Source organism: Notothenia rossii (assembly GCF_949606895.1).
Source record: "Notothenia rossii genome assembly, chromosome: 9".
Taxonomy (NCBI): Eukaryota; Metazoa; Chordata; class Actinopteri; order Perciformes; family Nototheniidae; genus Notothenia; species Notothenia rossii.
In genome coordinates, this window is record NC_136907.1 from 45,863,266 (window position 1) to 45,878,962 (window position 15,697).

The 15,697-nt window shown below is 37.5% G+C and overlaps 1 protein-coding gene across 2 annotated transcripts in view; it reads right to left on the minus strand.

Annotated features, from left to right (window-relative positions):
• LOC307020585 (disks large-associated protein 1-like) overlaps window positions 1-15,697 on the minus strand; it is a 261,124-nt gene that overhangs the window by 173,601 nt on the left and 71,826 nt on the right. For both annotated transcript variants that reach the window (XM_079652039.1, XM_079652040.1), the window contains exon 2: window positions 14,272-14,359. The gene's annotated coding sequence lies outside the window, so the exon portion shown is untranslated. The remainder of the gene's footprint in view (window positions 1-14,271; window positions 14,360-15,697) is intronic.

A 15,697-nucleotide genomic window follows, 5' to 3' on the forward strand; every position in this document is an offset into this window, starting at 1 on the left:
GCCGAAGTATAGGCAAAGGAGAAATTCCTGCACGCTGATACTTGATGTTTGGACCGACAGACTGCAAACTCTGCAATTCTTTAGCCCACTGGAGTAAAATATACAGTAAAACACTGATACACTGTAAATGTGCAGGCAATATCCCCAACATCATCAGTCAAGTCAGATCCTTATTTTATAATGAATATAAAATCATCAAAATAAAAGTCTGAATGGAATTTGTTTTCCCATCAGCAGGGGTTTCTGCTGAAATTGCATCATCAGAATACCTTTATTATTAGTTCCACAGAGGGGAAATTTACAACATAAATCCAACATGGCAACCATGTGCCAACCCGTTGGAAGGAACATTCGAACAGGTCACACATGATTCTAATGTGTCTTTTTTTACAGATGTTTCTCTTCCTCTTCACTTATCTCCCCTCATGCCACTTCTTGTCTTTCAACAGTACACTGTAAGAAACGTACCGTGAAATTCACAGTATTTAACTGGCAGCAATTGACAAGTTACTTACTGTAAAATGAATTACAGTAAGTAACTTGTCAATTGCTGCCAGTTAAATACTGTAAAGATAATCACAGTAATTACAAGTTTTTATTTACAGTAACGGTGTAAAATGAAACACAGTAACTTCCAAGTACTGTATTTGTGTTTACGGTAATAGTGTTTTAACTGAAAAATGAAACACAGTAAATAGCATTTACTTTATTTGGTGTTAAAGTAGTAGTATTATAGCTGTAAAATGAAACACAGTAACTTCCAAGTACTGTATTTGTGTTTACAGTAATAGTGTTTTAACTGTAAAATGAAACACAGTAATATTTAATTACTTTATTTTGTTATAGCTGTAAAATAAAACAGTAATTTCCAAGCATTGTATTTTTGTTCAAGGTAATAGTATTTTAACTATAAAATAAAACACTGCCATTTAAAAAGTACTGTATTTTTGTTTACGGTAATAGTGTTTCAATTGTAAAATAGAAACTTTAATGCTATAATTTTAAATTACAGTATCAGTATTGTAACTGTAAAACAATGTATTATAGTATACTTCATGTCATGCTGGTAATTTACAGATTACCAGAAATTCTTGACACAATTTTAAAGCTCACCAATAACTGCAGGGAGACAGCAAACACATTTTAACAATGTATTCTTAATTGTTGAATGGTATCAAGACCATGTATTTTCTTGTGCTAAATGATAAATATTTTCATCCATAAAACAATCGATATTAATATCCAAAAACATGGAGACTGCATTTTTAAAACAGTGGCGATAACAAAACAAAGAATATGAAGCCATTTCTTCTGCCAAGCCATTTTAGAGACGTGCTGTAGTTGAAAAGGTATCACGACCTCGACACAAACTGGAAAACCCAAATGCACAACCCAGAGACAGTCTTGAATGAAAGAAACATTTTCTTTTTAATGTCATTGAACAGAAAATCCCTCTTAACAGAGTAAGTACTGGAATAACAAAAAAACCGCTCACAAGGAGGAAAAAACTAAGCATAACAAAAAGAGAACTTAAGACAAACTTAAACTAACAAAACAACAAAACCTGACAACACTGTAAACGATCCTCTCTTTGCTGAGGCTTGGCACGACCACACGTGGGAACAAACACGAACTGACACAGGACAGGGGGGAAACAGGACTATTTAAACATGAGGTGAGTGGGAACAGGTGGAAACAATCAGGGGCGGGGCAGACGCTGAAGATGGCAGGAAAACACACAAAGGGAGGAAGTAACAGGGCCTGAAATGAGAGACAAGAGATAAGTAGAAAATGAAACAGGAAATGGAAAACGAGACACGACATGAAACACGGGAACTTAACTAGAGATGATGAATGACATAAATAGACAGACCTGACATGACGTGAATAAACATGAAAACCTGACTAAACATGAATTGACAGACATAATACATAGCTAACACATTTGACGAGACACAACAAAAGGCTCTGTTTGGCAAATACATTATCACTATACAATACACAATATTTTAAAACACTTTGAATACAAACAACCAAATTCATGCAGGAATGGACCCTGTACTGAACTTACAAACTTTACACGTGTAAGACATTTTGATAAGCTTGCCGAGTACAGTTAGCTTAACTTGCTTTTTCACTAAGCGGCCTGATGTCGGACTGTCAAACTTTGGCTACGGTTACATATATTAACTGATAAAATCATTTGTATTAATTACTTTCTTTGTCTCTTGAGTTACCATGTCCATTGGGGGAGTTTACTTCCTGGTTCAGCAAAGGGCGTGGCCTAGCGCTGAGGACTCTTACTGCAAGGAGCCAATTGGGACAGATTGGGACAAACCACCTGCTTCCATGTTAAAGGGGGGATTTGGGTTTTGTCAGTGTCCTTTGTGTTTTCTGTTACTATTAATTATCCCTTGGGTTCAACTTGGTTTGGCCAAGCCACTATATAGGTTCCTTGGGTTTTCATTGTAGCAGGTCAGTTTGTTGAGTTAACACCACGTGTTACGTTGATGCCATGTTTCTTTGGGGTATTTTCTGTTGACCTCTTTTATAGGCCTAATTATTAGAAATTATTGATTTATGATGTTTTCTGTGGACTTTTGGGTAAATAAAAAACCCAGTTTATTTAAACCACTCCTGTGTCCTGTTGTTCATACCCCTCACTGATTATTCATCATTCAATTCATTCTATATTTTATTCTGTAGATTGTGTACATTACTTTTCACTTTACTGCTTTTTGCACTCCTGGTTAGAAGCTAAACAGCATTTTGTTGTCTCAGTACCTGTAATCTGTGCAATAACAATAAAGTTGAATCTAATCTTGAGCAGGAACAAATGTATTTACTTAGTACATATCTGACATTAACGATTCAACACATTTGCGCATTCTTTATAAATGCAAACTGGTCAAGACCACGGACGGAAGTAGTTTTGCAAAGTAGTGGTTCTGTCTTTTACATGTAGGATTCAACCCCCCTTGTATTGATTTGTTTTAAAAATGAACAGACACTTGAGTCATTCATTTGTAGTGATATAATAATTGTTCATCTGCAACGAAGAACGCCAACGCAAATTCCGCCATTGCAAACCGAGTCAAGCCGACTCCGAGCTGTCCGACTTCAGGCGAGCTTTTTGAGACCTCCCCCAGCTGCAATCGGCTATTCTCGTCTACTTTCGAGCCGCCACAAGGATAATAAAAATGATGATTATTACCTTACTTTTGTCTATTTTTATTCCTCTGCGTTTTTAAGGTGCAATGCCAAGACACATTCTTTGTATGAATCGGCATCACAGTTGTAGTTTTTCTGGTTTGCAAAGACATAGGGTCTTACAAATATATATCTACTAAGTATATAAAATATCTAGTATAGCCAACCTAGTAATTACACTGCATCAAGATTATGTATATTAAGAAAAATATGCTGGTTTATTATATAGGTATTTTAGATATTTTAGCTATTCTAGAAATTGGGTTTTCGGTTGGTTCTTTCTTTTTTGGTTACTGTGATCTTCTACAGTCCATTGTTGGTTACTGTGAATATCTACAGTACATTGTTGGTTACTGTGAATATCTACAGTACATTGTTGGTTACTGTGAATATCTACAATACATTGTTGGTTAATGTGAATATCTACAGTACATTGTTGGTTACTGTGAATATCTACAATACATTGTTGGTTACTGTGAATATCTACAGTACATTGTTGGTTACTGTGATTGTATACAGTTGGGACGTTACTACTGCTATTTCTACAGTAACTCCAGAGTTGCTGTAATTTTTGGTTGGAAACACGGTATTATACTCTAAATTGGTATACAGTAATTTACTATGCACAAACACTGTAAATAACTGTGGATTTCACAGCCATTTTTTGGAAAAGAAGATGTGTAAAAAAAAGAAGATGTGTAACCATGGTAACCGCAGCAGTATATGTGAAAGAGACATGAGTGAACCGAAATATAAAATGGAAAAGCACTCATTATACCTCCTACATTCCACGGCTTTTAGCAGCGTCTTTCCCTCACTGACAGTGATCCTCAGCTCCTAGAAATACTGATGAAGCTGTTCAGCCAATAGCATAGGAACCACCGTACAAACAGCAAAGGCAGGAGGGCTTTCCTAACACAGCCTGGATGATTTTTAATAATGATGACACATGGTACTGATTCTGATTGTTGACTGGACCGCACCATAGTATAACCCTCAAAGTCTATGCCTGACTCAGCTAGTGAGTAATGGAGCTCAAGTTTGATCAGGAAGACTACCTACGTTGTTCATCCTCTCTTTCACTTCACAGGCAGCCTAATAATAATAATAATAATAATTTCATGTGGTGTTACAGTAGTTTCAACACGTCCCAGTGATCAAAACAAACACTACACCTGTTACCTTTGCATGAACAAGTGTAGCCTTGTAGCGACATTAGTGAATCATTAGTGATGTGTGTTCCTGCAACTATATGCCATCTGCACTTCTGTGATTCTCTCTCCACTCACTATAGTGGAGGTACCGACAAACCACAACACTAGACATCGTACCGTAAAGACTACACCATAAAGCAGCTAGTGTCCTGCAGTTTAAACAACGTCCATGCTCTCATCGCAGCCAATCTGCATCTCTCCTTCTCTACCTGTTGTATTATGGTGCTGGAATGAGTTTTAAAACCCAGAAATGAGTCAGCATTTTACCACCTGCCGTCCCCCTGTCTTGATGACAATGTTTTTTTAACGTGTTTTTGGTTAGATGCCTGAAATAAAGTCTGTGGTTACCACAAGCTTAATAAACATTTACATTTAGTTCTACAACATAAATTATCTCAGGTAATACCACACTAGTGAATGTCTCAAGCTTGTGTGTGTAATAAAAATGATGGTCTTGTGATGAAATGAGACTACTAAACGTCATCATGCAAACATTGGCCGTCTTAAGCCTAGTGGTGGTGTGACAGGGATGTAGTTCCTTTATAGATAGATAGATATATACTTTATTTATCCCAAATTGGGAAATGATTTTGTTGCAGCAGCAATGTCCAGCATTAAAAGAGTTAAAAAAAATTGAACGATACAATAAGATAAAAATATAATAAAAATGTACATTCGCGGCAAGAATATATAGTGAGAATAAACATTTTTTTTATTAACATCAGCAGCAAGTATATACAAATTCACAATAGAAAAAGACATGTCGCCTTACAGTATCTCAATAATACACAATATAACGAAATATTGAATAAATTGAGTACTCACTATTGCCTAATTTTAGATCCAAAATCATAAAAGTGGCGTTACAAAATATGTTAATTTCATAAAGGTTTGTTTCCCTCAGATCTTATATCTGCAATGTTCCAAAATCCAATGGAAAAATCCCATTGCTTTTAGTTGGGGATCCGTTTCAGGTACGCTAAAAAAACTGAACCGCTGACTTTAATTAAATGTTTTAGGTCAGATTCCACATAACTGTATTACTGTAGGTTAGTTGAAACCAGTATTATTAAGTTGAGCCTAATGTTCTTTATTGAAACATTTATTATAATATTGAAATATTATTGCTTTCATTACAATGATATGTAATCTTTTGACCTTATAGAAAAAAAGAAGAAAGAAAGTAGCACTTGTAATGTAATGTGATAATACATTTAAACAAAGTCAACGTTTCAGTTTTTTCAGTGTAGTCCCTGCATCTGTTGTTCAGAGCAGATTTGAACAAACATAAAAACATCAACATTTTCTGAATGACAAATCATATTTTAATGCTAAATCAGATTGAACCTCGTTAAAAGTCAACTAGGAAGGGTTCATTTGCAACCTGGAGTGAAGATGTCATTACCGCTACTCATGGAAGGTAATGGAGGTAATCTGAGTCTGACTGCACCTTCAGCTGGAGCCTCACTGGATTAATCACTGCAGCTGTACACTCCTCTAACCTCAAGCAGGATTCCCACTTGACTCCGCCTGCCTTGGATTTGCCTTGGACCCTTTCCTTTTTTTTTTTGCATCTGCGAAAGCCTTCACTGCGTGAAAAACTCCCCAGATACCCTTGGAACGTAACGGACAAACCTCACCTTCAACTGAGACACACATGGCGTGACTGACACTTAATTCACTGGACCTAAAAAAGACTTTTGCCTTACTTTAACTGTAAATCACATGGGTTATAGCTGCAACATCACTATTCAAAATACACCGAGCCGCAATGATCGGCTGTTTCTCAGGTCCCAGTGCCTTACTGCTCGATTTATCTGTCTACTCTACAGGAACTGGTTTGTCTCTAAAAATGTGGCTGCTGAGACATAATGACTCCTAAATGAGATCATGTGGCTTTCCCTTATTAATTGTCAAGATGTTTTTAGGAAATCTACAGCTGAAAATGGACAAGATAAAAACCAAGCAGCTAGCCAGGGTGCAAATAAAATCTCTTTTCTTGTTGACTTTATGTAAAGCAAACTTTTCATTTGCTTTTTTAGGACTCTGCAACCAAAAGTGGATCCAAGCTGATGTTTTGCACTTAACCTTGTTAGGCCTCTTAGTTTAATGTGATTATTATATTACTGCAATTAGAGTATATAATCATACCACAACCGGAAAATAAAATGTGGAGGCCCTAATTTCAGAACGCCTCCATTCCATAAGTACATCTACCTAAAAGTATATCTAACTTCAGTACAATGTAACGGAATGCAGTACCAAAATATGTTAGCAACAAGATGTTGCAAAGATGACAAGGCCTATAAACGCTCTGTACATTTCAAACAAAGGATCATACTTCAAAATTAAATCAATATTGTGCAGGCAAGATTGTGAAATAGATGTTACACTTGTGGAATTGTTGAAAATAAATCATATCTTGTAACTTTTTCCAAATATAGTCATCAAACAATTCTAGATAACTTAAAGGTCCCATGTCATGGCCATTTCTACTGATCATAATTCCATTGTTGAGGTCTACTAGAATAGATTTATATTGTTCAATTTTCCAAACTCACATTGGTTTCTCATACAGCATCTCTGCAGAGTATGTGTATTCACTCTCTGTCCTAAATGCCTTGTTGGAGCTCCTTCAATATACATGTTGAAAGACGAATTTACAGTTCACAAAATATAAAGCAGTATATTTAAATATATAATATATTTATAATAACATCACCAATTGCTCCGGTCCCAGCTTTGTGCATCACTTTTTAGTGTCCCATGGTTTCCGTTATGTTTTGAGCTTCTTGCAGTGTTTTGAATTTGCAGTGTTTTGTATTTGCAGTGTTTTGTATTTGCAGTGTTTTGTTTATGCAGCGCTTTTAGTAAACGCTGAGAATGTTTCGTCAAGTTGGTGAATATACAGATGTAGCACTCTAGAAAGGACTCCACCCAGCGGATTCCAACCAAAAACCCAGCGTTTACCAGTGGCTGTGATTTTAAAGACCTCCCACTATTTCTTGAGAGGGCGTTGCCAGATTTCCCCATTTGTTCAATTTCAGGATTTAACCATGAGATGGCGCTTCATTCACAAATACACAAAGACAACTGGGTGAAGTTCGGTCTTCAGTTTGTTTTTCTGGACTTTCAGTACTTCAGTAATGTTTGCAGCTCTGCAGTTGTGTTTGCTGAAGAGCATTTAAACACCTATTTGTTATGGTTTTCACAGGCTACTATAACGAAAAAACATCAATATTTTAGAACAAATAAAGTATATCTAATCTTATAATCTTAATTGTATTTCAATAATATATAGTCTTTATACATTAAATAATCATAATAATAATGTAAATGTTTACACTTCTTTAATTTGTTATGCTCATACTTTTACCTTAACAATAGTTTGCTTTAATATGCAGTCTTTTTTTGTAATATTGTTGTGGTGTTTTTACACAGTACAGTAGATCAAAGTAAATCAACGTATACATTATGATGTATTACATTGTGTTGTATTATTAAGTAATATCATACATTAACCCCATTATAGCAGATGCTACATTGAATGGATGAACACATTTATGCATCAATAATTACAACGGAGTATTTCTAAATATAAGTTGTAAAAATACTTATATGTATTTAATACTAATAACATGATTCTTTTTACTTTCAGATGATAATACTTTTCACTTGGGCAATTGACAATTTTGCATGCAGGACATTTACTTCTAACACGTATTTTTACCTACGAAGCCTAAATAATCGGAATACTTCTTCCACCTCTGATTTTGGACCCCGTCACTGTTTTTAAAACTTTAATTAAATGTTTGATATTTCCAGAGACCCTTTCATACCACTGCTGGAGAACAGAGGGGGGATGGGAGAGTTTTGTCACATTCCAATGGGCTATTATTAGGCCATTAATAGATTACATGGTCAATGTTTGTTTAAAAATGTTTGCAGTCGCGAAAGCTCTAAGCCAGGGGTGGCCAACCAGTCAGAGGTTAAGAGCCACATTTTTTCTATATTACTGCAAAGAGCCACATCAAACACACAGTCACTGATAACGCTTGTTTCAGTTTTTTGTTTTCTGGAGACAAGATTTCAATCACTGATGCATTTTTGTGGCATATATTTTTTAAGTCCTCCGGAGCAGAGAGAGGAGCTGTGGATTATTGTTATTGATTAATGCATCAGTGTTTCTTAGGGTCAAAAACACTAAACTCACAGCTTAAAATGAAAGTGTTTAGTTTATTTAATAAAAGAGCACATGTTCAATGTGAAAAGTGACAGTAGTTACAGATTATTTGCAATTTGGTGCTGTATATATATATATATTTAAAAAAAGAAAAATTATATATATATAATTAAACACCTTGAATTTCAGGGGGGGCGCGGGGCTCCGTTGGCGGGGCGTAGCGCCCCTCCAAGACAATGGTAGGAAAACGCTGGATAGTGTTTAATCAACGATAGGTTTTTCCCCCCTCAAACTGCTTTGACCGGCCAAATTACGTCAGAATTATCAGCATTCAATACTTAACAGACCTACCTAGTAGTGTTTTCACGATACCAACATTTTGGTTTCGATACCGATACCAAGTCAAGAATTGCGATTCCGATTCTTTTTCGATACTTTTCTTAAAAAAAGGGAAACAGTCTTTAATGTAATTATTGTGCTTTATTTCACACCAGAAGCATAACCATAACACAAACTTTTAAACAATGAGAACAATAAATGAAATAAATGATAAGAATTCGTATTAAATAAATTAATACATTTCTTACAGACAGGCCTTGTGGTGTCCGTAGGCTTGCCCTCACTGTCAGAGATATAGCTAAAATACATCAAAATGTAGCTTCTGGCGTCGTTTTTGTCAACAAGCCGAGGCGCAGTGGCAGTTGCACTCCCACTTGCAGCCATGCTTCTCGTTTTCTCACATGCTCTGGCAGCTAGCGCGTGCACGAGAGAGGGGAGGCACTTGAGCGTGCTTGAGAGGGGCTCTGCTTCCACTACCCGCACTGCAGCCGTGGAAGCAGAGCACTGAACACACACGGATTATTAAAACGGCGCTTTCTCACCGGAGTACTTTCCCCCGTCATTCTTAAAGTACCGATACTAATGAAACGGAGGAATCGTAGCGTTTTTAACGGCAGGGTATCGCGGTATACCTTTCAAGTATCGGTACACCGTGCAACACTAGTCAGGAGTCAGTGTCTCTCCACCAAACTCACACATATAAAATTCGATATGAACTGAAGAGCCGCATGAAACTAGGCAAAGAGAGCCGCGGGTTGTCCACCCCTGTTCTAAGCCAATCGGACATGGATAAAAAAAAGGATCAGTCTATGTGTCGAGGGGGAACTAAACACCCCTCTTCCTTTACAGCCATGGTCCGGTCTGACAGCGCTCAGCTGTCTGCGGCAGAGAGGACAACTCACTCTCACTCCCTAAACGTCCAGGAGCGACGCTTGGTCAGGGTCCTGTGGCGTGCAGTAGGGACGCGCCGAGGCTCCTTCAGCTTCATAAACGGACGCAAAGAGCTTTCAACTGATTGCAATGTATTCCCATCGGCGGCGGTATTTCACGCTCAGGGAAGCACCGCACCCGTTTATGTCGGCAGCTCTTAAAGGCAATGTGAGCGTCGATTCCCATTGGATAACGGAGAATTGTATACCCGGAAGTAAGTATTCTCCTTACTGTCGATTGATTTGACAGTGATATCTCCACTACTCATCAACTCAAAAACACCAGATTACCTTTGTTAATTAAATGACATTGATAGGTTTAAATTGTGTACAAGGCTTTTGTGTTTTTCCCCTTCAATTCTGAGAAACAACTTGTTTTCTCTGAAATGTGGAGCGCCAAAGAGACTACACTACCCACAATCCCCAACTATATAACAGCTTAAATGCATCAATCTGGTGCACTTTGAGAACAACATGAAGAGATCTATGGATACCTCTCTCAACACCCATATGAAACAGAACTGTAAACAGATTTACTTTTTCTTTATGGATATTTTACAAATCACCCTTTTAAACTTTATTCTTGTTTTACTGTCATATACTATTTAGGACTCTCCTCCACTTTGTTGTTGAAAAAACTCTTTATATCCGTTAGCGTAGCTCGCTAGCACCAGAAGCTAACAACAACGATCTACGGTACGCTCTCTCTCTCTCTCGCTCGCTCACACAAAATGGCTCGTTCCACACACACACAGAGCCGAGCTTTAATGAAACACAGAGACCCAGACATAATAGTACTGTATCATATTATTTTCGAATCAATAATTTTTCAAATTATGATTTTTTTTTTTTTTTTATAACCATTTTTCCTCCTGGTCTCTCGCGCCCCCCTGGCATGCTTCTGCGCCCCCCAGGGGGCCGCGCCCCCCACTTTGAGAACCGCTGGTGTACTGTGTGTTTCCAGCTATCTGAGTGCTGTAAGAACACAGTTAGTGCGGGGGGATTAGTGAGTCCCCCCCACTGCTCGGATGTTTTCAGAGCTCCCTTTCAAATAATCCTTTCCTGCTAAATCTATCGGTACAGTGATTTGCTGTAACTGCCCATAAACAGTTAAACTGAACTCTATATATGTACTGAAAAAGTTGTTAGGATTGGCTGAATAGATTTTATAAGGAGGCAAAACAGCCATTAAACTCCCATAGAGAGAGGGACAGACTAAGCATTGCTGGAGGCTAGCAACCTCCATCTCTTTCCTTTTCTCCAATCCGTACGACCCCCAATCGACTAGAGATGTACGTCAGAATCTGCGTGGAAAGGATTTTTTTTCCCTTTTTCTTCTCGCCCACTGACTGTTATGATTCAACTCAGCCTTTAGAGCAGGGTTGAGAAGAGAAGAGCGTGGGCTTACCCTGCTTTCTCCCGGTGTCTCGCTCTTCATCTCGGCATCGGCTTCCCTTCTGCACGGAGCTGCTCTCTTTTACTCAGAAATGTAATTCTAGGTTTGTACATGACTGTGAAGCCTACATACATACACACAGATAGAATGGAACAGCTCAGTGGTGGGATGTGTGAAGGAGGTGGGGACCAAAACGACCATCTGACTGTGAAACAAGCGTGAATCATATCTTTAACACCCATCTTCTCCTGTCACATTCCTCACAAACTATGTAGACTGATTACTTCAGACTGCGTGAATAAGGGGTTATTTTTACAGCGTTTCTGCATTAGTACACAATTCACACTAGAACAAGTTATCTATCTCAGAGGAGTTAAGATCTTGCGAATCTTAATTGTGGATAAGGATTGTTGTCCATGCGCGTGTTCTGGTCTCAGATAGTTGGAAGCCAGGACTGGCCCATATACAGACTGGAGATAATGTGGAGGAAAAGCCAGGATAACCAAATTGAGAAATAAATAAAGCAGAGTAATGGACAAGAAGCATTGAGGCAGTTCTGGTGGAACTTTGCTGACACACTGCAGCTTAGTTTTTATTTTGACATGGTTTCTAGACTTGGCTGGTGCATATCAGTTTACTTCAGCCTTGTTTGTTGGCACCAAAAGTCAGACTAGTATACATAGTAGTAATCATCATGATTCAACACTTGCCTGACTCTGCATTGGTCCATAAGGCTGGTTTAGCTTCTGATGATTCACTGTGTTTCTCCCAAGGAGCATGTCAAAATGTTTAGGTTTATTAATGTTGAATTGGTATATACTGTGGCTATCTGATGAACTGTCGAGGATGTGAAGCATTTGTCGATCTTACAGGCACATTCTTATAGTATCTTCATCACAGAGTACTGATATGGGGCGGCTGTGGCGCAGTGAGCTGGTGCGCTGATCTTCAGATCAGGGGAGTACAGCTGGACCACTGTAGTCAGCATGATGTTGTGTCCTTGGGGATTTTCCACAGTATCCAAATTATTACATGTCTAAAATATGTCATACAAAGCACTTTGAGCACTTGCAAAAGCGCTTATATAAATACCATGAATTATAATGATATGATATGTTGTCATTTTGTTCCTATTAAAACAGAAAATACAATTTGGTGGACCTACATTTAGAACCATTTAAATCAAAAACCATATCCATCAATAACTTTTCTTCATTTTAATGTAATGCATCACTTAAAAAGTACCAAAGTGTTAAAATATGTCGGCTACAAGATCTTTCAAATGAAGATAAAAAAAGAACAATGTTGAAAGCTGTCCAGTACTGTTTGCTGTCATCAAAGTACGGTCAGACCTTTACTTATTCTAAGATTTCACACCTTTGCTAATTCTAGTTGTATTGGTTTCATTCAGACAATGAACTGGTTGATTGTGTTAACACAAAATTAAACCATAAAAAATATATTTGAGTTTATAGATATGTCCAGTATATAGATTATGAATATAGGACAACCTCCAGAGAGTGATGTGTTTTACAGACATTTCTGATTTGGTTTTAACAGAATAAAGTTGCAATATTTTTAAAAGCAATTGTTACTTTTTGTTATTGCCTGAACCAATAACCAATATTATAAATCTTTCAAGGAAAAAAATATTAAAGCATCCTGAATTCCACGAAACAGCACTGCCAGTACTTATTTTGGCAAAATGGGGACACTTGAGATTGGTACTGCACTCACGTGTGGGCACAAGGAGAGAATAGACGGTTGTTGGGCACTTTTCTTAAGTGTTCTCCAAAAATGAATACGTGAAACCCGTCTTCATGCCGATAGCAACAAACTTTGATGAAAGCTTCCCTATGCTAGTCCAAGTTGCTAAATACAATGGTAAATGGTGAATTGACGGCATTTAGAGTTTTCCTGTTTTTAATTACTTGATTCTATGGCACCTACAGAAATCCTACGTCTTAACCAACTCTGCAGCACGCACACACCTTTGATATACAAAGAGAACTGGATACAGTAATGGAGGCCTGGCCCCGTTCATTCCTATCAAAGCTGCTCAGTAGTGCATGAAGCCAAATTGCCTGACTCTCAAGTAAAAAAACGTCAGGAGTTCTTTGGATCTTCCGCATCAATGGGGCCCAAAGAGCATGCAAATGTTCCTGAAGCCCCGCCTCCAATCTGCTTTGTTACAACCGGTCTCAGCTCAGTCAAATGAAAGAATTGAAAAGGAAAATTACTCTGGATTTTGCGATTACGCATTTTACAACTTTGAGGACCTAATGATTTAAATGAATGTTCAGACTTTGAAGTCGATTCACCTCAAACCTCTCTTTAAGTCCATGGGAAAAATTATTTTGGACCTAATGGCATCATGTGACTGACATGTAGGTTGCAATACCACCATTTGGCTACTAACAACATTTATCTCAACACCTGGTGCACTTTCATGGTGTTTGGCACATACCAGATGGATAAAATGTAGAAAGCAGAATGGAAATTGAAAAAAAGGCAGTGTGGTTGAGTAATACGAAATTACTACTCTATACTTCTATAAATGGTCCTTGGTAAATGGACTGCATTCATACAGTGTTTTTCCCATCTTTACAAACCATCAAGTCAGTATTCACCGATTCACACACAATTATACAAAGGCCTTTATCACAGCCAATTGTGGCATTTTACGGATTTTGTTGGTTCAAATGTGCATATTGAATATATTACCGAAACATAAACAGAAAATGTTAGGGCATATCAGATTCAGGTTATTTATTTGTACCCGTAGGTAGATTTAGTTTGCAGAGAGAAAGACAAGGGATCCATCCTGACACACTCTAAAAACAAACACAAACAACAGACACATCTCTAATAAAAGGACTAGTAAAAAGTACAAGTATACCCTGCTCAACCAAATCTCAAAATATTTCCAAAACATTTTAAGAAGGAAAACACTAGTACAAACATGGACAGATATGGGATTTTATGTCCATGCACACTCACCTCCTTTATATCCCCATCATTGTAGAATCGCGCTAACTGGAAGGCATTGACATCTCAGTAGAACTGCTCTCACATTAACTCCAGATGTCTAGGAAAAGACACACACAGACATACAGTTACAGAAGTGTGAGATGTTGCTTTACAGTAGATCATGTGAGCTGCATCAGTTGCCTTTTATTCATTTTTTATGAAAACAGTAACTGTTTACTCTGACAAAAAATAGCAATGAAAAGAGCAAAAAACAAGACGCATGAGTACTGTGAAAATATTGGAAGAAAGGTACTTCCTGCTTCATGGAGCTTTATATACAGCAGCTTCTTCTACATTAAATATGGTCCACCACCATATGTGCATTCATAGTCAGGCTCACGAAATAGATTATATTGTGTTTAGCTGTAACTAATTGAAAGAGAGATGATAAAATGCTAGTTTGTGTGGATGTTAAATATAAAAACCTGATGTTTACAGTGGTTGGTTTGATGCTGAGTCAGGTTTTTGAAGTGAAAGAACACACCTTTGCTGGACTTAAAAGTATAATATATGATGGTATTAAACACCATTAGAACACTGTTTAGTTCCAATATCTGATCAAAATAAGCACATTGCAAAAGCTACCCCCATCTTTATTTAAAAATGAAAGACATCAATTATGTCTTAACCTATACGCGTCTACTTTACCATTCAGCCTTTACTGACTTCTAATTTCCAGTAATGGAGTCTGACATCAGCTGATGGCTAAACCTCCAACAGGCCTTTAGGATTCCTCCACAATGCCGTCAACAAGCGCGTTGACATCAGAACTGCTGACAACATCACTGTATGTAACATGTTAATCCACAGGGCTGCAACAGTGCAGTAAATCTCAAGCGACACATGTTGTGCTCGTGAGCAATTTTTACTGTCATGCATGTGATCAGCACATTATGGAAATATAAGAGGCGTATTATTGAGCTTAACCATGAACGTAAATTGCCTTAAAGCAGATGTTTGTAACTAAAATCAAACTGTTTTTGGTGTAAAGCATTGATATTATATTATTATGACACATGAAGTACTTTAAATACTTTATTTGGTTGCTGTGTTAGACAATGATAGTCCATAAAAAATTACTTAACAAGACACTGGTCATGGAGAAGGATGACTGGTAACGTGACACAATTATATATTTGATTATTTAGTTTGGAAAGAAGTACAAAACCTTTTTTTCTTAATAAATTCTAGGAGTGGCTTCAGTTTCTTGAATAAGTGCAGGGTTAGATCAGTCAATAGTTTCTCAATTCTGAACATTTGTTGCAATGATGTTGGAGGAATATGAGGACTTGGTTTTTTTCATTGCAGTTCACTGTGGTTGTAAGCTAGAGTGCTGTTGTCAGAAGGTTGGTGGTTTGATTCCTAGCCCTTGCAGTAGGCTTGGGCGGTATCATTT